Source organism: Amia ocellicauda, chromosome 1 (genome assembly GCF_036373705.1).
Source record: "Amia ocellicauda isolate fAmiCal2 chromosome 1, fAmiCal2.hap1, whole genome shotgun sequence".
NCBI lineage: Eukaryota > Metazoa > Chordata > Actinopteri > Amiiformes > Amiidae > Amia > Amia ocellicauda.
Window position 1 is genome coordinate 20,671,534 of NC_089850.1, and position 5,264 is coordinate 20,676,797.

The window sequence follows — 5,264 nt, forward strand, 5'->3', positions numbered from 1 at the left end:
CTGCTTGGGAGGGGGGGGGGGGTCTCATTCAGACGGTCACAGATCACTCAGTTTCGATCTTTGCAAATAGGCTTGTTTTGCTCAGAACAACCTAATGATTCATCCAGTATATATTACTTGATGTTCTATCAAACACAGAGAAGTTCAGATCCAGTTATGTCAAATCGTTGTGTATTGGTACACTGTAAACAGAGTTTTCCATCTTGATATTTTGAGCTCTCTACGGGTGTGTGTTGCTTCTACCAAAACGTGGATGGTCTTGTTTTGATCAGTAGATCAAACTCTGGTTCCAGAATATGTCATAATTGTCAATATTTTCTGAGATTTTGTATTCCTACTCAGACCAATTATCCCCCCACCCCCCCATTTCAGAAAGTGGAAGGTGGGGTATAAAAACAAAATTTTTCACATCAGAGAATGCTTCACATCACAGGATACTAAATACTAGGCAAACAACACAACAGTGAAGAGTACACATGGGATTAAAGAGAAGCACATGGATTTGGTGCCCTTTTAATCGTACCAGAGGGATTTGTCCATTATTTCTTTTTTATCTCCAATTGTTTATTTGTTATATGCTTTAATTTCAGAGTAAACTGAGATATTAAAACTGCTTAAATTTCATTACAAACTGTAAAAATTTAGGTGTTCTAAAACTTTTGACAGTAGTATACTACTGCTTGTTTTCTGTCTTGCTTTTAATATTTACGTACGTATGCATGTATGTATGTATGTATACATGTATCTATTTATCTCTCCGTTCATCCATCCATCCATCCATCCATCCATCCATCCATCCATCTCAGGGGAATAATTTTTTGGGGGGAGGACATGATGTACTTCATCCAATTTGCCCCCCCACGCTGCAGCCTCCACACGATCACTCGAGAATGACCTCGGAGTGTCTCTGCTGGCGAGACTAGAGCTCCTCCCAGGTTATCATCAGTATCCTGTGGAGCTACATCCAGCATCCCTCTGAATTACAGCTCAATTACAGGTAATGTCAGTGCGAGAGCAGTGATGAGACAGCGCTATTTATCTGGAAATCTCAGTGACGGCTTACAAGTAACACTCGCTGAGAAAAATCGATAGAGCACAGGCTGGGAGAGGTTGCTTCTCAGGGTGTTACATACATCACGCACCAGTCACTGGAGAATTCACTTCTCCTCTCACAAGGGAACATTATGACTCTGGTCAAGGGTATGTTTCCGAAGTGGGTTTGCTTATAAAGGTATCCCGGAGTGGGTGATGGTGCAGACCTGCCCCTTTCATCTGACAGTTAAGCAGACACTCAGTGGAACTCACAAAAGATCAATAAAATCAAAGTGTGGACTGACCTAGTGTTTCTGGCACTTTTTAAAGGTGCTGAGCTGAAATTATCTCATCTGGGGTGAACAACTGACACAGTTGGAAGAGTTTTTCTGGCCCCTAATATAGGAAATACCAGTAAACTGTCCTTGTGGGTGTGGGTGACTGTCCTGAAAGGAGAAGGAGAGATTTCTCAGACTCTTTGGTTACAATCCGTGAAGGTGTTCACCTCAGAGTCTTTAAAGCACTCCATCAGCTTTTCAAATTCAATTACATCAGATCAGATTTCCCAGACCGAGTGACTGAGAGCACTTTCTCAAATAAATAATCTCCAGGGACAATCTGTTTAACTTCAGGATTATTAAGTAATGCTGGCCTGTTCTGAATTATAGCAGAACTTACTTCAGTGCTGTGAATGATCTTTTAAAAAGAGAGGGGGGGGTGGCTAAAAGGCTTGTGTCAAATTAGATGTTCGGTCGAGAAGTCGCAACTCCGAGTCCTAAACACAGGCTTTGTGACGGAAGCATAGACAGATTAATGGGGGTCTCTGTGGTGGAAAGACATTAAGCTTCGCAAACAACTGGACATGAGAAGAAGAAAAACAATAGCCTCTGTATATATATGTATATACACTCACCTAAAGGATTATTAGGAACACCTGTTCAATTTCTCATTAATGCAATTATTTAACCAACCAATCACATGGCAGTTGCTTCAATGCATTTAGGGGTGTGGTCCTGGTCAAGACAATCTCCTGAACTCCAAACTGAATGTCTGAATGGGAAAGAAAGGTGATTTAAGCAATTTTGAGCGTGGCATGGTTGTTGGTGCCAGACGGGCCGGTCTGAGTATTTCACAATCTGCTCAGTTACTGGGATTTTCACGCACAACCATTTCGAGGGTTTACAAAGAATGGTGTGAAAAGGGAAAAACATCCAGTATGCGGCAGTCCTGTGGGCGAAAATGCCTTGTTGATGCTAGAGGTCAGAGGAGAATGGGCCGACTGATTCAAGCTGATAGAAGAGCAACTTTGACTGAAATAACCACTCGTTACAACCGAAGTATGCAGCAAAGCATTTGTGAAGCCACAACACGTACAACCTTGAGGCGGATGGGCTACAACAGCAGAAGACCCCACCGGGTACCACTCATCTCCACTACAACTTGGAAAAAGAGGCTACAATTTGCACAAGCTCACCAAAATTGGACAGTTGAAGACTGGAAAAATGTTGCCTGGTCTGATGAGTCTCGATTTCTGTTGAGACATTCAGATGGTAGAGTCAGAATTTGGCGTAAACAGAATGAGAACATGGATCCATCATGCCTTGTTACCACTGTGCAGGCTTGTGGTGGTGGTGTAATGGTGTGGGGGATGTTTTCTTGGCACACTTTAGGCCCCTTAGTGCCAATTGGGCATCGTTTAAATGCCACGGCCTACCTGAGCATTGTTTCTGACCATGTCCATCCCTTTATGACCACCATGTACCCATCCTCTGATGGCTACTTCCAGCAGGATAATGCACCATGTCACAAAGGTCGAATCATTTCAAATTGGTTTCTTGAACATGACAATGAGTTCACTGTACTAAACTGGCCCCCACAGTCACCAGATCTCAACCCAATAGAGCATCTTTGGGATGTGGTGGAACGGGAGCTTCGTGCCCTGGATGTGCATCCCACGAATCTCCATCAACTGCAAGATGCTATCCTATCAATATGGGCCAACATTTCTAAAGAATGCTTTCAGCACCTTGTTGAATCAATGCCACGTAGAATTAAGGCAGTTCTGAAGGCGAAAGGGGGTCAAACACAGTATTAGTATGGTGTTCCTAATAATCCTTTAGGTGAGTGTATACTGTGATTGTAAATTACCTTTATTGGAAAAATTGCAACTATAACTCTTTGCACAGTATAGTGCACTACTGCAGGGGTCTCCAGCCCTGGACCTGGAGAACTACAGTACACACACACATACAATCTGTATTGTAGCTCCCTATAATGTTTATTCTACTGCATTCTCCGTACAGATATCAATCACCAAAATCTATACAGTTTATTATGTATTTTAATTATATATTTCTCCCAGTTAAAACTGTCTGTGATGTGTTTTAGTGTTAGAGTTTATTTTCTTCTCTGCTCCAAGAGGCAGACAAATACTGTTTTATGTATTCTGCTGCACAGCCGAATTTGTCTGATGCTTATTTTGGTTATATAAAGCAGCCATGCTTTCGACAGCAAGGAAGGCTCTCAGAAAATGTAATCTGCAGTTAAACTCCCCGTGGAAGCACTGTAATTTCCTCAGGCAGTTTGGAAAGTCCAAGACTAAACAAGGCAGTAATTTAATTGCGAATGGTGGAGCCCCTTAATTTGACAGCTCATCGGAATCAGGCTGTGCTGAGGACGAGCTTTAGAGGAATATGATCAAGACTTTCTCTTCTTTCTGTTCTTTCAAACACTACATGCTGCTCTATGAAAGACTTTCTCCTTTAAATATTTCATCTGTGGGTAGGTGCAGCTTTTTATGTTTTTGTTTGAATGCGTGGCGATGATGATTGAATGGAAGCTCTAAACTTCAGTTTTAAGCAGAGAAGACAAAACTTTCTGTGATTTCTCCGATAGCAGCAGTGGATTAAAATAGACCCGAGACAACCTAGAAAAACCTTCAGTCGAGAAGAATAATTCTCAGCAGCCCTTCTGGGGGAGAAACACCATAGAGACCCAGTCTCAGCTCGATGGCAAACCCACAAGCCCAGACAATATGACTTTGTAGGCCTCGGGCATCTTAGAAAACTAAAGCCACAGTTACACTTTACTGCAGGTGTAGTATTTTCCCAAGTCACACTCTCACCTCAGGTCTCCCCCTGTGATAATGGCAAACAGCGCCACCTGCTGGACAATCTGCGAAAGTACGACTCACAACGAATTAATCGTGGTTAAATAATAAATTTATATAGTTTCAAAATTTTATATTTAACAAAGTAAGTTTCACTTCCGGTACACAAGTTGCATTATTTAATCCAGGTCACCAGAAAGAATACGTCACCCTTGCAGTCCAGGCTCCAACACGACTGCATGGAAAGTCATTGGAGCAGCAGGACGCTCGGGCAATGTGTCACAGTGTATTTAACTCAGTCCTGTGGGGGGCGCTGTGTAGGCTTTTTGAATTGGACTGACTCTGAGTCACTTCCGGTTTCACAATCTACCGGAAATGACGGATGAAGCTGCGGTAGTGACAGCGAGACAATGACAGCGGTATGTTTGTGTCACTTATCATTTGATACGTGCATTGTTTTGTGTTACACACAGCTTTAATATCAAATTGCCACATGGGAGCTGGCTGTTGTGATCAAATTGTAGTCCCTGGGTCGCAGTAACATGGACATTGTCAAAACTCATAAAGAACCGTCCCCTCGGGTGTCATGTTGTTGTTTATTTTTTTACATTGAAAATTGAATGCGCATCAACTCTGACAGGAAAAAGCGACGAAGCCACAAGCTGTTACAGGCTGTCTTGATTTTTGAGAGATTGGAAATGGCATATTGAGTTAGTCTCGAATAGTGGGGCCTCCATGCGCGGAACATAATGCATCCGGATGGGGAAGCGCTGGCTGAGTCACTGCAGAGATCAATATCGCACAGCCGCGGCTCATTTCTATTCTCCGCCCGTCCGCCGCGCAGGACCATTATCCCCCGCTCCCGGCTTTAATAAGATCACTGATCAGCCTGCTATGTGATGTGTGTGTGTGTGTGTGTGTGTGTGTTGTGCTTCACAATGCTGACCTTTCTGGCCTCCTCTTGATCCGTGAGATCAGTCACCCCAGTCTGAAACATCCTCCTGTCCGAGGCGAGTTTCTCCAGGGGACACTTATGGGGTCAAGACTGTTAGAGACACCAGCTCTGGGGAAGTCCTAAGAGTCTGTGCGAAAGCCTTAAACGAATATGAATAAACTAGTAAAA